General features: G+C 42.8%; 1 protein-coding gene across 3 annotated transcripts in view; it reads right to left on the bottom strand.

Annotated features, from left to right (window-relative positions):
* Nucleotides 1-17,278, bottom strand: part of LOC122789967 (kelch-like protein 13) — a 419,724-nt gene that overhangs the window by 286,928 nt on the left and 115,518 nt on the right. The window lies entirely within an intron of this gene.

Raw genomic sequence — 17,278 nt, 5'->3', positions numbered from 1 at the left:
ACGTACATACCTTCTTACCCCATCTGTCCAGCTCCCTGGAATCTCTATCAGAGGGGGTAGGATTTTTGGCAGTAGTAGCCTTAATGCATTTGGGTCCCTGTGAAATGGTCTCAGGATCCGCAGTAGGATTTTTTAAAGACGAACTTGTGAGAGTCAGGTACCCTGTAATACCTATCAGGTTTTCTGGGAGCAGGAGATAAAGAGTTAGGGGCCAGGCTAGATTCCGAGAATGCATCATCTACAATGTCCAGTACAGGAGGGATAGCTAAAGGTCTGTGTTGAGGCAGGAGTAAAAATTCCCTAAGTATCTTTTTGGAGTCAGAGTAATCCTGGCTTTCCCAGCGAAAATGCTCCCCAAGAATAATCAAGTTTTCACCAAAAGAGAAATCCTCTGGAGAGGAAGAAGAGAGAATGGAGTCCTCTGCATCGGAATCCTCATAGGTAGATAAGGGCAAATAGTGGTCATCAGAAAACAGAAATTTCAGAATCCTGATCAGAAGAAGTCAGAAGGAAAATCAGTCCTAGGTCTCGAGGGGGGGGGGGTGGCTTCCCCTGATTAGAGTAATAAGGTCTTCAGCCATTCTTATTTGTTTTTTAGGCATAGGGGCCTGACCATGCGGTCTGGGCGTCAGTAGGCATGGATCGAGTTTTAGCCCTGAAGAAGAAGATGGCATCAGTTTAATATGCAAGTCAGTAAGTCTGAATACACCATCAGAAGCCGGTGCCTGCACAGCGGCTCCGGACCCATTCAAGGTAGAGACATCCTCAAGTTCCACAGTCGAAGAAGCATCTTGCGGAATACCAGACGCCGAATAGGTCTCAGTAGAGGCTTGCGAATCTGAAGTAGTGCGTATCAGGGGCTGCAATAGCGCCTCACTGAGTACCAGCGAACTGGTGACTAGCTTAGGAGAAGCGTCGTCTGCAGCTTTGGACCTATGCAGTCTGTCTCAATCTTTATCTTTGTGTTTTTTTTGGAATGTTGGTAGTCGGGTGGCTTACCAAAGCCATTTCTGGATAATTGAACACAGTACCAAAATATTTAGATGCGTAAATGAACCGACGACGAATGGTACGATGTTTGAATAAAGCACAAAACCGACAGCGAGTTACTTCGTGGTCTGGGCCTAAGCAAGGAATGCAGTATGAATGAAAATCTTTGAGGTATTTGCTTTCCACAAGAAATACAATTGTTAACTTTTACTGACATCGGTTTAGAGCAAGAAAAAGGATCCCCAACGGGGTACTTAGCTTAGTTGAAGACTTTGGATCTGAAACTTGAAAACGAAATTTCAGGAGTCGGCCGACCAGCACTTGAAGTGCTTCTGCTTCAGTCACCGCACGGCAAAAAAGACTGATGTAATTACGTCAGGTGCATGCTTTATACCCCGACTACCTAACGTCATGGAAGATGAGACAGCAACCGATGCAGGACCCAAGACTTTGATAATCAGGCCGATTGAGGGCTATGGCAAGCAGATAACCCCAAATGTGATGACTGCAACAGTGAAACACGAACATCTGATAATGCATAGATGCTGCCTTGAAACGTAGATATTTCCTGCATGATTCCCTGACTGGGATGTACAGATAATCTTTTAAGTCTAGTGTGACTAACCAGGCATCCTTGGCTAGCATAGGGAGAAATTGTTGGAGGGTAAGCATCTTGAATTTTGGGACCACCAGGAAGGTGTTGAGAAATGAAAGATCCAGGATTGGGCACCAAAAGCCCTCTTTCCTGGGTACCAGAATAGTCTTGAGTAGAAACCCTGACCCCTTTGTTCTACTGGAACTGGCTGAAAAGCTCTGATGTTGAGCAGGGAAAGAACTTGGTTTTGAGCCTCTGACCACTGGTTTGGAGGAAGGTCTGGAAACCCGCTAGGGGTTGGCAGTGAATGGAAATAAAATTTGTACGCCTGGGATACAATGTTGAGGACCCATCAGTCCTGAGTGATGGACATCCAGTTTTTTGCATGAAGGGCAAGTTTTCCTCCTAGGGGCAAAAGCAACTGGGCAAGGCTGGGAAATAGAGCTGAGAAGTCATTGTGAACTTTTTCCATAGGGAGGTGGCTTACCACTCCCTGTTTTAGGGGTTGGAGCACTCCATTGCTTAGATCTCTGCATACCCGGAGACTGTAGTCTGGGTGGTCTGTTTCCCTTGGGTCTATTCTTTAACGGTTTGTATAGAGTTAGCTTTTTCTCTTTTTAAGAGCTTCTTTTGCTTTGGTGCCAAACAAAATGTCCTTATTTAAAAGAGCGTGTAGTAATTTGGATTTGACATGATCTGGCAAGGTCTGCTCATTCAGCCAAGCATGTCTTCTCAGTACAGAGCCAATGACTGCAGCCCTGCAAGATGCTTCTAGGGAATCAAAACCACACTGCAAAGTATGCTTACTAACTTGGTTTGCAGAATGCATAAGCTCTTGCAAATCTTTACTTTCTGCACAATCTGGAAATATTACCATTTTTTTGTTTAATGAGTTCCATAACATGTTGCTGGTACTTCAATGTGTGAAACTGGCAATTCAATGCCCTGACAGCAAGAGTTGCAGAGGTATATTACCTACTTACTCCAACTGTCTAAAGCTCTGGAATCCCTGTCCAAAGAGGTAGGATTTCTGGCTGTAGTAGACTTAATACCTTTAGGTCCCTGGGAAATGATCTCTGGATCAGCAGTAGGATTCTTGAAAGGAAACTTGTGGGAATCAGGTACTCGGTAGTACCTGTCAGGTTTCCTAGGGGCCAGAGGTAAGGTGTCTGGATTCCATGAAAACATAATCCACAACATCCAGGACAGGGGGAATAGCTAAAGGCCTGTGCTGAGATAGCTCTAAAAATTCTCTGAGTCTCCTTTTGGACTGAGGATAGTCTTGGCATTCCAAATGGAAAAAGTATGCAAGGTTTCACCAAAAGAGAAATCCTCTGGAGGAGCGGCAGAGGGAATGGATTCCTCTGCATCGGAATCCTCATAGGCTGATAAGGGCATACCCTGATAATCAGAAAGGTCAGAGTCATCGGACTCCTGGTCTGTAGAATCTAAAGGTAATGGAGTCTCTTAGCAGGGGAAGGCTGGCTTCCCCTAATTAGCGTTATAAGGTCTTCAGCCATTCTAAGCATTTGTTTTTGTGGCATGTAGGGCCTGAGCATGCGCTTTGGTCGTCAGTTTTCTAGGCACAGTGCGTACTCTGGGCCTAAGAAACTCGGTAGTTTTGGCTAAAAAAGACGTTGGTTGATTCGAACATCGGTAGGTCGGAAAACACCCTCAGAAGCCAGTGCCTGCACAGCAGCTCCGGACCCATCCAAGGTAGAGACATCTGCTGGTTCCATAGTCGAAAAAGCATCTCGTGGCATACCAGACTCTGAATGGGTCTCAGCAGAAGCCTGCGAATTCACAGAAGCAGGCATCAGGGGCTGCAAAGGCACCTCACTGAGTACCGGCGGACTGGCGACTATCAATGGAAACGTCGGCAGTTTTGGACCTATGCGGTCTGTCTCTGTCTTTATCCTTATGTTTTTTTTGGAAGATCGGTAGTCGGATGGCTTACCAAAGCCATTTCAGAAAACTAAGATCGGGAGCAAAAGAATTTAGCAACAAACATAGCCCGATGACGAATGGTTCGGGCGTTAAGGCACAAAACCGACAGCGAGGGACGTCATGGTCTGAGCCTAAACAGGTGATGCAGTAAGAATGAAAATCTCTGTGGTATTTGCTTTCCACAGGCAAGACCATTAACTTTTTCTGACATCGGTTAGAGCAAGAAAAAAGGATCTCCAACGGGGTACTTAGCTTTAGAAGACTTCAGGATTATCAACTCGAAAAATTAAAATTTCAGGTAGCGGCTGACCGGCACTTGCGAACTGCTTCGGGCTCCTCCTCGGCAAGGAAGACTGATGTAATGGCGTTTGCTGCCTGTTTTTATACCCCTGACGACCTGACGTCATGGAAGATGCGACAGCATCCGACGCAGAAATACTAATACGCTGGTATTTGGGTCGACTGAGGGCTACCTGCAGGCAGATAATCCAAGTGTGATGACTGCAACAGTGAAACACGAAGAACATCTACACAGTTAAGGCTCATATACATAACACAAGCAGAAGGTTATATAATTCAAAGCGGAAAGGGATGAAAGTGAAGTGAGGTGGGAGAGCTCAAGAAACAAGGACAGAGTAGGATTTTGGGTGCAGATCTTTAAAGACAATAACCGCCACCATACATATTGTATACATAAAGGTTCCAGAAAGAAGACAGGATGAAAATACAAGCATGCAAACACCTACTATTCCAAACCAAAAAACACATATACACAACAAAAAATGCTACTGATCAAAACTCAATGGCAACTCCAGCACCTATGTATACCCAAAAAGGGAGGTTGGGGGTGGGTGTGTGCTGCCTGTAAGTTAGTGTGTTCTAAGATCATCTGCTGTTAACTGTAACATGTTTAACACACATTTGCCTTACTGGCATATGGGGAGATTCCCAAAGCTTACACAACCTGGTGTGAGGATGGATAAGTCTAGGAAGAACCCCCTAGAGAGTGGCCCTAGCAAAGCCTGTGCTGGATTTAGAAGAGAGATCCATCTTGCAGTGCTTTGTAAAAGGTAATGACAGAACAAAGCTGCTGCCTTTAGTATATTTACAGCCCACTCCATTCCAATAAATTGCTGAAGAGGAACAGGTCCTAGTCAGAATGCACTTTATCCTTGCCAGGATTTGCATTGTGATTGTGGGTGTAACAAAAGACAATACCAGAGGACAGCCAACATGAAATGGTTTGCTTAAAGACCTGCTGGCCCTTCTTTGCTCCTCTGTACGAAATTAGCTTTTCAGTCTTCCTAAAGGGTAGTACTTGACCTGCCAATGCACATCCAAGTTATGAAATATCCTCTCTTCCTTATTCTTAGGTTCTGGAAAAAACACAGTGAGGTTAATGGACTGATTCAGGGTGAATTCTGAGACCACTTTAGGTATGAAAGAATGACTAATACAATAACACAACCCTATCCCTGTGGAAAATCAAATAAGGTTGTCCTGCCATGAGAGATTGCAGCTCAGAGAACCACCTTGCAGAAGTCAAAATAAGCAACACTTTTTCATATGAGGAACTTCTGATCAGCCTGAGCAGGCAAGGTCAGTTTCTCCAAAACACAGCTGAGATCCCACAGAGGAGGAATCTGCTTGCAAGGAGGTTTCATATACAATTCTCTTTTCACAAACTGCTTTATCAAAAGAGAAGAGAGATGGATACATTGGTAGACCAGCAGAGCGCTAAATGCACTTTAATAGGCACATATGATAAGCCATCTATTTCAAAACCAGAGGGACGGTAACCTCTGGGGGACTCTGGTCCCATTTAGGCACCACTTATTTTCTAGTAACAGGTTTTCTGGCCTCTAATATTTGTACATCCTGAAGAAACAAGTGCCTAAACAAAGCTATGACTAAATTATCCAGGCTGCCAGTTGTAGATGTTCCAAACTGGGGTGCACCAGTTGCCCCAGAGACTGAGATCAAATCCAGAAAGGACAGAGCCAACCCAGTTTCCATGACGCTTCTCACTTGACAACCACTAAGATTCTGGAGTAAAAGGCAGTCAATTTCTCCCAGGATGAACCAGTTCTATGGTCCCAGAGTCCAGCATTTGCCAGAATACAAAATGGAATAAAACTCTGGCACAACAGGTGAGGCTGAATTCCCTAGGATGGAAGCAGATGTCCCTTTCATACACTGAAAACCACTGACAGAAATGCCACCTTGTTGAAAGACAACTGTCAAGTCAGGGTACCCAGAGGGAACTGGAGAATGACTGATGCCACACCTCAGCAAAGTCAAAAGATGGAAGGGTCTTATCCTTTTAGGGAAAGGAACCCTTTCCATTAGGTTTGGTGGACATCTCATCCTGCCATTTCCTTCAGAGTACCTTGCTTTTTATATGGTTGGGATATCTGATAGAAAGACCACTGAAAGTTATCATGCTAACTGGAGGGAAACTTGGGAATACGACACCCCTTGCAGCAGTTTACCTCCGTCATCCCAGTGTACCAAAAACACAATCAGAATGAAGTGAAGCATTCAAAATATTTTTAAATTCATCAAAAAGATTCTGGCTTACTAATCAAGAATACCTCCCAATCACATCCAATGTCTCTGTATTTCTAGGAAAAAGTCTCGGCCCATTCCAAGGCACATAAATCATATACAGACACTTAAATAGTTTCCAATAATATTCCCAAAGAAGACTATGCTGCAAACTCTTCTAAACTATACATACACCAACAAACCTAAACACACTGGTAGCCAACACTTTAGAAATTACCTGCTGACCTGCACCAGTTCTTTCCCCTGAGATTCTGGCCAGTTGTCTAGAAATCCTGAAGGGACTGGGTTTGGAAAACACTATCTTTATTAGAGAAGCATTCAGCACAGAAAAACTGCAAACTTACTTAGAAATATCCTCCAAAGCAGTGATCAGTGGAGGAATCAAAGGCCTCGCCCTCAAAAAGAACATATACCCCTTCTGATGTAGAGTGCAGCCAATAATTGCTCCCAAAGAATACATTCCTAAAGTTAGTCAACACAGAAGAAAGTAACCTGCTTGGTTGACTGAACCGGTCTTTACAGGAAACAAACTGATGAGACTGTGATACTTCTGAAACCTCAGATACCAGATCCCCTTACATAGTCAGGATCCTAGGGTTGAAAGCACCGGCACTGGTCAAAACCCAGTTTTGCACCCCATAATCAACTGCCTGAATAATGGATCTATCCATAGCCACCAGCTCAGCTGAAATGTAGTCAGACTGTTGCCCTCCAATGTATTGGGTATGTACTACACTAGTGGGAGAACCCCCAAGGGAGACATAGCAACACTGGCAACAGATTCTGCATACTATTTCCCCTGCATATAAAGAGTTTGGCTTTCCCATACTTAAACCAGGCAACAGTACAGCCCCGAAGGACATGTCTAACCCTCATGTCATGTACAGTCGTGGCACTACCACCACACTAGAGGACCAAGGTGGTGAGTGGTCAAACAGCCTGCCCAAAACTAAACTATTGAGTCACAAGTCACAGACTGTGGCACATTTCTTGATTTAGATGCATGTTTTTTTTTAGGTACGCAAAGTGTGGCCCACCCCCAACAAAAAAGCAATATCAGCACGTTTTCCTTTCAAAACTTCCAAATTAATCTTTTAAATCATAATCCTCACTGTGCTAGTCAAAGTGTACAGCAACATATACATTTCTAATGAGAAAAAAAGTGAAAGTAGCAAAATACACTATTTAAGCTCTGAAATAAAAGGCAGAGGAAGGAAATTTCTTATCAGAGCCCAGCAGCTCTAAGGTCCAGAGTTAGAAGTCTTCTTGGAGATCCTTCTATAATATGCCACTAGAAAACTGAATGGGTCCTGTTTGTGGGTCTGAAAGGCAGTCCCTGTCCTTGCAAGTGATTGGGTCACCACACCCACAGAGTGGCAGGGGAAGGAGTTCTGAGCTTTGAGAAACTGCCAGAGATGGGGCAGCAGGGCAGTACTAACCATATACCAGCAAGGCAGTGTATTTGTTTAACATTATGGCAACAAAGGAATGGAGAAAGAATATTTTGCCAAGGAGGATGACCGCAAGTTGGGGTGCAGAAAACAGACAAGAGGAGGATGGAGTTTACTGGAGAAAATTGGCAAAGGATCCAAGGTACTTGAAGCAAATAACTAGAGGGAAAAAGCTAACAGAGTAGGATAAGGCCAAGAAGTAGTTGGGGGAGGCAGTCGCTAATATGCATTCTCAATCAGGGATTGCTATCAGAGTACAAGCAAATAGAAAGGGATGGGGGAATCTAAAGTGAAAGGCCTACTCAGAGAGTTTTTCGTCAAATCTAGAAAGATGCCACTGTTAAAAAGGGGATAATTAGTATGGTATATAAAAGTGTGATGGCTATAAAAACAAGAGGAGATTAGAAAAGACTGGGAAGAAAGACTAAAAAAAGCAATGTACAAGGGAACAATGGGAGGCCATATGTATGTCTCCCAAGTATGCAACAAAGTCAATAAGGTTCGGGATTTTTGCACAGAAGTATTTTCAGATGTACTTTTAAACCCCAAACAGACTTCAAATAATTTTTCCTCAGGTAGAATGGTGGAGATGTGATGAGGAAGAAAGGTGCAACTGGGACATGTTTTGGTAGTGTTATCACTATTTAGATTTTAAAAACTCTCGAGAACTCTGTTAGAAATACTTTTGGAGCAAATGCCTGCAACAAAGGAAATTATTCTTTTGAGCTGGGGCAGGATTTGAATTATCTAGATATAGGAAAGCAGTATTTCTGTTAGCTATCAAAAAAAGCAATTACTAGAAAAAGTTAATCAAAATCCAAAAAAATATATTTGAGGTATTGAATATTGTAAAATAGATAAAAGAACTAGAAAGTGGGATCTGTAGAAAAGGGAAGGAGCAAACTGCACAGAAATAAACGGAATTTGTGGGAATACATGCAAAATAATGTTCAGGAGGAGTGATGCTGAACGGAAGCCAATAATAGAGTGATTTATGTAATGCTAGACTAAGATTTCTTTTAAAAACATGTATGTGTGTCTGTAAATAAAAAAATGTTAATGTGGTTGTTTTTCTTTTTTAATAATGTATATCTGGTATGTCTTAAGTGTTAATTTAACAGAGGTGTTTTTAAGAACCAACTCAACTGCGGGATCTTGTCCTGTGGCAGTAACGGGTTATTCTGTTCAGGGTCCAACAATGCTATCAGCAAGCCTTTTGCGCTTCCCAGTATAACCAGATTCAAGGAGGTTAAGGGATAAAAAAAAACAGGGTGGAGAGAAAAAAATAGCACTCAACATCATTCTGCACTTCCCCTTTCAGTTTACTTTAGCAAGTGAATCATACAGATAAGAGCACACATGGACACTTAGAAACTGTCAAAGTACCTGGAGGTTTCACTTACTTTATATGGTTAGCCACATAACCCAAATTCCTACTTCGGGAAGGGGAGAATCAGAACAGACAGAACAATCTAGACCAAGGCTTTAAAACCTAGAGTGAACAAGTTAACTCCTCTATGAATCTGCCACCCTCATGCTTCAGTAGGACTGGTAAAGTCACCAAGTCCTCCAAGAAACCAGCAGGCAGGGAGTAAATCTGTCAGGCTTTCTCCTCTCCAACAGATGCATTTACAATGGAACAGCTGCAAATGGTTATCCATTGAACTAGCAGATGTGCCATTGAGCCACTGCTACAAAGTACTTGTACTTAAGGAAAGCCTTCAAATTTCCAGCCCCCTCAATGCAGTATCTTTTTATTAAATGTGCAGTTGTCATAGGAGAAAACCTTCATGGCACTTCACCCCCACCTCCCAGAAAAGACAATGTAAATGCTAGAATTCTGATGGATTTTGCCTTTGGCAAGCATTTTTTTATTACATTTTCTGGAGATATCATGACCCTTAAAATTACCAAACGCATACAGTCCAAACTTAAAATCTTACAAATACTAGGTGGTGGTGGTGGTGCTGTGGTAGCGTTGTCACCTCACTGTCAGACGTTGCCCGTTCAATTCTCAGTTAGAGCGTCTTCTGTGTGGCGACATGCGTGAATGGGCGTTCCTTCGTTGAAGGCTGTGCGTTAGGCCCGGCAAGCCAGCACGTAAAAATATACTGCCAATCATTAGCGGACCAGAGTTCAGCTGTTGCGACCCCTAACTGTGAAAAGCCGAAAGATACAACAACTAGAAAATAGTCTAAACAGCTGTAAAGTAAAACAAAGGTGGCACCCAAACTTTTGTTAGTCTGCTCACCTCAATCTGTCTGACAGTTTGGGTGCGTGAAAGGTGCCCTGAAGTTTTGGAAGCTGCCCGGTTGTTATATCTTTGGCAGGATAAAATACATATAGCAAAAGCTACTGCAACATTAATCAATATGATGAACATAAAAGAGCTCTCCAAATGGGTATGGCCTAGCTCTGTGGAGGAAAAGATAAAGCACCAACTACAAGACATACGGTCAGAGTCGCAATAAAGGATTAAGGTCTTCTTTTCCAGACTGCAGAGTTTAGGTGTTTTAGATAAATAAAAAAAAAATAGGCCTGTGGCACTCAACACCTTTATTAAAATTATCAATCAAGACACAGGAGCATACACATTAATAAAAAAAATCATTTACATGCATTACATGTGCTTTCTTTCTAGGAACTGTCACTCACTCTACCATTACATAAATTACATAATTCTTGCCTTCGCTTAAACCTCACTTCCCCTAAACATAATTCTATATGTACTGTTCCCAGAAATTCGATTTACTTCTATATAATTTGCTACTTCCCTTTTCTAAAGATATCACCTCCAGTTCCACCATCTCTTTTATGATATTCAGTATTTCAATTATAGTTGGTTTAGGTTTTGATTTACATTTTCTAGTAATTGCTTTGTCAGCACCCAATAGCATTAAACTTAGTAAGGCATGACAATGTCTAGGCAATTCTGATCCTCTGCTCCAGCAGAAACAAATTTCCTTAGTTATAGCAATTCTTCCCCCATTTCTGATGCAGTACTCTGTAGAAAATTTTTAAAATCTGGCAACTCGTCACACTCAAAAAAAACATGCTCCCAGTTACCACAGGCTCTCTCGTCACACCTCTAGCAGCTGCTAATTAAATTAAGTCTTCCTGGTGGTACGAAATACCCACCCAGCACTTTCCAAGCAAAAATTCTATGCGTTCTGGACTTGCATACTACTTGGGAGTCAAAAAGATGCCCTCTCATTATTCCTTTGTGAAATGCCTTTTCCCTCTTCCCAATCTTTTCTAAACTCCTCTAATAGATTCTTATACTTATCATCAAATTATATATATATATATATATATATATATATATTTATATATATATATATATTTTTTTTTTAAACAACTTATTTTCTAGACTTGACTTAAGGATGATCTTGCACTTACCACTCCTCTATCTTCTTCTCTTTGTCTACACTCTGCCAACAGCTCCTGGAAGGGAAGGCAGTCTCTAATCTGCTGTTCAAACTTCTGCAAGGCCTCATACCACTTCATAGGTTCATAGGTAGATACTAGGCTATCTGCCCTAGGGCATTTATAAGTCTAGCCAGAGTGTATTTGGCTTCCGCCTCCCTATTAGATTAGCCTTCTGTGCCTCTGTAAAGTAGGTCACAGAAGGTACCCTTTTAAGATTAGTTTACTGACCCTCTGTCTAGCAGGGACACAGAAGAGATCCCAGGGGTGAATTTGCGATTTCCCATCCACGCGCCCAGATTTCGCTTGAAGAGGGTCAGCGAGGGGCTATGTCTAACATGAATTGGGATTCTTTCCAGAGTGAGGGAAGCCTCTGGGAAATTAATCTGTCCCTCCAGCATGTCCTATTTATTTTTGTGCTGAGGTTTAGGTCCCTGGAGCATGTAGCTCTAAGGGACTTGGATTTTTTGAGGTGGAGCATGTCCATTAATTCTGGGTTTGACATGGCTTTGTACGTCAGGCATAGATCGCCTCTGAGTAGGCGGTAAGCAACTGAATAGAGCTGGAGTTTCTTTAGTCGAGCTGCATAGGACATCTGTTTGTAGCCCATGATCCTCTTGGTGAGGTACTTTTGGGGTCTCTCCAGTTACTGCAGGTGTCGGGTAAGGTACATCCCAAAAGGGGCATTGTATTCAATTATGGGCCTGATGAGTGACAAGTAGAGGGGCACAATGACCTCTCTTGATCTAGATGCAAACCCTTTCGTGATAAGGTGGGCTATATAGAAGGTCTTTCTAACCACTTTGGCAACGTGATTATCAAAGGAGAGATTACTATCTACGTTGGTCCCCAAATCTCTAATTACTTCTTCCGTACTTAATGGATTACCACCTATGTGGTAATTTGTGGGCACCTTGTTTTTCCCAAAGGGGATGACTATGCACTTTTTAGCATTTAGCTTGAGGCCGTGGCTCTGGCACCAAACATCCGTCTTTGTGACACCCTTTTGGAGGATACTTGTGTCAGTTGGAGATTCGATTATGCCAGTTTGCAGTCATCTGCGAACTTTGTCAGCCATGATCCTCCAGTGTTAGCCTGAACCTCAGAGAGGTATATACTGAACAAGAGAGGTCCCAGAACTGAGCCCTGTGGGACGCCACTTGCAACTGGTTTGGATTCGGACATGGCACCTGCGATTCTGACCATGTGGGTTCCATCTCCGAGCCAGTTTGCAACCCATCTTGTGATATAGGGGTTGATATTTAAGCTGGTAAGCTTATTTATGATGCCCGAGTGGGGTATTGTGTCAAAGGCTTTTGCAAGGTCCAGGTAGGCTGAGTGGACTACCTCGCCCTCATCTATGGCTTTGGTAACTGGTTCAAAGAAATCAACTAGGTTTAAGAGGCAAGATCTGCCCTTAAAGCCGAATTGGGTAGGGTCCAGTGTCTGGAGGCTCCCAATGTCTTTGTTTATGAGTTCCATGATAATACGCTCCATAGCTTTACAGACCAGACTAGTCAGGCTTATGGGGCAATAGTTTCTGGGGTCCGTTGTGGCACCACCTTTGTGGAGTGGGACCACTGTAGCTGTATGCCATTCTTTGGGTACATATCCTGTAGTAAGGCTAAGTTTGAACAGTGACTTAATGTGAGGGTTCATTTCTTCTTGAAGCTCATGTAAGACACAGCCTGGGACACCGCCCGGTCCCATAGATGCTGTGTTTTTTGCTTTGGAGAGGGCAGCTTTCACCTGTGCATCTGTGATGTCAGGGAGGTTACATTCAGTTGGGATAGGCATTTGCTCCTTTGGGGAAAAGGGGGGGGGGGAGAGAAGTTTGCGCTGAATCTGTCTGCCAGGATGTTGGCTATGTCTGTAAGTTCGGTATATTTTCATTACCTTTCTTCTTCTAAATATTTGTTCCCAATACCTTGGTTGCTTTTCCAGTTTTCCCCAGTAAATTCTAGCCCCCCCCCCAGCCCATTTTCTATACCCCCTTTTTACAGTAATTCCTATTGACAAAATATCCTTTCTCAAGCTTCCTACTCTGAGTTGGAAAGTTACATGAGAAAGGTAAGAGTCTAGAAAGTCAAGACGGCTAGATGAGTTCCCTGCAGGCAGAATATTCCAGAAAAGCAAATAATGCAAAAGTGAACAGTAAAATCTTCTGCTGCCCTGGCCACAAGAGTAATACCAGAATCAGGGTGTCCCTTGTCCCTCCCTGCCTGCCTTCCTCTGGAAATCATGGGCAAGGAAGGAAAGGAAAACATAAATAAGGCCTTAGTCCCAAGGGACTGAAAATGTACCCACGTTTATATTCTCTTTTAAGAGTGCCATGAGCAGAATTCTAGGGTCCAATGATTCTGTAAAGCATATAAACAAGTTTACCTCTGGAATACCTCAAAGGAAAAAGAGCTTGTGGAAGGCCTCCAAGTCATGGGGACAGAGCATAAAGCTGCTGCCAAAGGGATTCTGTGAGGAAGGTTTTGTTTGGTGCCAGACCCACCCCCCCTCAAGGCTGTTATGACTGCCCTGCATATAGAATAAGAATGTACAGCCCTTTGTTGGTGTTCTAAACAGTGGGGGCTGCAAGTGACCACTCTGAGGCCTCTGGACTTCAATGTTGATCTGAATGTATAAGTAGTGGATATCATATTGATGTGCATGGCCTTATTTCAAGTGCCTAGTCTCACAAGGTGCCTTTGTGTGCTTTCTCACATCAACAGGTGTGCAAGGGCTGGATATGGCATTCATTTGGCTGTACAAATATCTCTAGACTAGTTATCACAATAGTTGCACACTATCTGAATAAGTCATGGATGGATGGAATGACTGCAAGCATTTTTTTCTTTGAACAGGATGTGCGGACACCACCGGTTTCTCAGGTACAACTAGACTTTCTCACATGGAGCCTGGATAATGAGACCATAAGGATGAAGGGGGAGACGCAGGTCACAGTTGAAGATAATCCTTGCTACCATAGATGGCTGCATGGCTGCCTGGGAAAAAACGGAACTGCAATTTGACAGAGGAATAGTTTGCACCTCTTTTTGCCCAGGATGGCCCACAGTAAACAGAGTATATGAGAAGGAGGGTGATTCAATTTCTGGTAGCTCAGAAATATAGACTGAGGCAGCAGATTGCAATCTTGGTGGGACAGTGCCTGAAATAGGCAGTCATCCTGGTAAGGGCAGAAAGGAAGCCCTTCACTATGAGAGGAGGTAAGCAAAGACTGGATCCAATGATTTTTGCAAACACTGTCAGCAGCAGAAAGCCAAGGAGGACAGAAGTGATCTGAAAAAGTTCCATATCAACTACAAATCCCAAGTGTTGTCTATGCTACAGACCAGGGTTGCCAGACGTCCCTATTTGGGCGGGACTGTCCCGAGATCAGCAGCCTGATCCCGAGTCCCGCCCTGCCGGTTTAAATCCCGGCCAGCCTCCGCTTTCTTTTTTTTTTTTGATTGTCCCGTATACCTGGCATATGGGCCAATCAAAAATTGTTAAACATGGAGCTTCTTGTGTTCCGCATTAAACACGAGAAGCTCCGTGTTTAGTGATTTTTGACTGACCCATATGCTGGTATACGGGCCAATCAAAAATCGCTAAACACGGAGCTACTTGTGTTGAATGCGGAACTGCAATGCATTAAACATGAGAAGCTCCGTGTTTAGTGCAGAGCTACTGAGCTACTGTTCTTTAATGTGTAACTGTGTTCCGCATTATAGACCTTTTTTTTTTTTTTTTTTTTTTTTTTGTTCTTCACTTGCAATGCATTAAACATGAGAAGCTCCGTGTTTATTGCAGAGCCAGTGTTCTTTAATGTGGAACTATGTTCCGCATTATAGATCCTTTTTTTTTTTTTTTTTGGTCTTCACTTGCCGTGAGAGACCTTTTTTTTCTCTCTCCCTACCTGGGGGGGCTGGAAATCTGGCAACCCTGCTACAGACAGACAGAAAATTACAATTAAGAAGCCCACATGCCCAGGATGACCATAAGATAAAACCTGAAGAATTAGCACTCTGAACCTATCATCGTACTGGTATTTAAGTCCAAAAAGTGCCCCTGATGCTGCCATTTTCCATGAACCAGGAAAAAAATCATTTCCCTTACTCTGATGTGGAACTCCTTCTACAGTTAATGACAACAGGATCTTATTTTGGATGGCCTCTGTTGAATCATCTGGTGAACTGGAAGACGTCCTCCATACCAAGTTATGGAAATATGAACTTGATCTTATATTCTGCATCCATTCCTCATGCACCCTCACCCATGTTTGTGGTCAGGGAGGGATGCACAAGCCAGAGGGAGTGGGGCAGGGTAGTTAGAACCAAAAGGCATCGTCTTGGCTGGGTAGAGTGAATACTGTCTGTCAAATTACCCCTGCCATCATCTCTGACATCTTCCCACTGATCCTCTTTGCAAGCCTTCCTGATGATCCTCTATGAAAGGCCTCTTCCAACTGAATTGCTAAAGCTTTACAACTGATTTGAAAAAAAGGACAATGCGTTGGTGGAAAAGCTTCTACTGCAGTAAGGGAGGGAAGCCATTTTTTTCTCTCTCTCTCTTTTTTTTTTTTAAATACTTTGTGTGCCAGTAACAGCAAGATTATTCTTGGTCCAGGGGCAAGTTTTGATGGTGTCACCATACAAGGGCCAAGTAAATCCTACCCAAGCATGTTGCCTGATATCCAAGCCAAGATGGTACCACGGCGAAATATTCAAGGCATCATAACCAAATGTAATTAGCATACTAATGTTAATGACAGTTTTGTAACAGGTATGAAAGAGCTGCATTAAAACTGCATCAATAATGTCAACTGAGCATATGATTTGGTCAGTTAACAGCCTTAATTGAGATAACACATGCATATACAAATTTTTACCAGCCGTATCTACTACATTTGTTTTTCTTAATCATCATTGGGCACTGTACTGACAGTCTGTATCAGTTCCGATCCCCTTGCTGCATCCAGTCAGATCACTGCAAGAACAATCTCTGGGTTGCTGTACAAGCACTTGAATTTTCCTTCCACTCTGTGCAAGCAGTCTTGCATTTGGATATTAGTGGCAGAGAGTAACATCCTAAGAAGGCACTTTCAAAACTATGTTCAAGCAATTGAATTAATGGAAGAATAATACTTGGTTTAGGTTTTCTGCACCAGAAGATCCAACTACTTTTTGTGGCAGTCTGAATCTGATGTTTTCCTACAACTGATTAAGGGAAGACATGTCATCTGGGAGGAAGCCTGAAGAGAGGGGAATCATTGTTTTGGGTGTCACAGTCAAGAGGGAAGCAAGTGTGGGCCATGTATGATAGAAGTCCCTCACATTACCTACATCATCTTCAGGACAGTACAAGAGAGGTCTCCCTTCTTTTCTTGGATGGAGGAGTCATGGTCTATATGTGGAAACTCATCCAAAGAGGGAAAATGGGAATGGAACCATAACAATGTTACCATCTTCTGTGAAATGCAGGCAAAAAGAGCAAGGGGCTGAGACCAGCATTGGCAGAGAAATTTTACAGGCAAGCACTGGGCCTATGGACTCCAATGAAGGCAGGTCAGCCCCCCCCCCCAAAATAATGTTGCCTTTTCAGGTCCCAGGGGCTGTGGATAAAATTGTTAGAGACACTCATTAAAGGCAATTAATTCCATGCAAAGATACCTGTATCTTACTGCTAGTGTTCAAAGGGGCTTTGGCAGATGGAAAAGAAAAACTAAAGACATGACAGCCAAGGGTGGCAAATTGTCTCTCTCCAGGAGAGTTGTCTTCTGGCCCTTGAAGAGCTGACAGGGTCACAAAGGCCTCATGCTATCTGCCAGTTGAAACTATCTGCTAAACTTCTTATTCATTTTCTTCATATGTTTAAATATACCTGCTGTTTGAAAATGCAACTACCTCTGAAAGAGGGCTATTTTTACACTACTTAGAAGGGTGCCTAAACGTGTGCATTTTCACTGCAATGACAAACTGAATAAAGCACAATGCCCATTAAACATATACTCGTCAAGACAGAGTAGTCAATGAAGTTGGATCTTCCAGTGGTATCTTTACCATACTCACACTTGGTTTTGTCCTTCAGTGGAGGTCACCAGCTTCCTAAAGTTATAAATCATAGTCAAAACATGACACAAAAAAAAAAAAGGTAACAATACAATCAACTGTACAAGAAACGGAGCATAACAAACTGGAACTTAAAGCTGTTCTACATACTGCTTAGAGAACACAAATGTACTGATACTCTATCACTCGTGGAGCAGCAAAAAAAAAAAAAGGCTTGAAGATGGAGCACAAACCACTTT

Source organism: Protopterus annectens, chromosome 15.part0 (genome assembly GCF_019279795.1).
Source record: "Protopterus annectens isolate FY-2018-M chromosome 15.part0, PAN1.0, whole genome shotgun sequence".
NCBI classification, from domain to species: Eukaryota; Metazoa; Chordata; order Ceratodontiformes; family Protopteridae; genus Protopterus; species Protopterus annectens.
The sequence above is the reverse complement of the archived record's forward strand: the minus strand, read 5'-3'. Positions and strand labels throughout refer to the sequence as shown.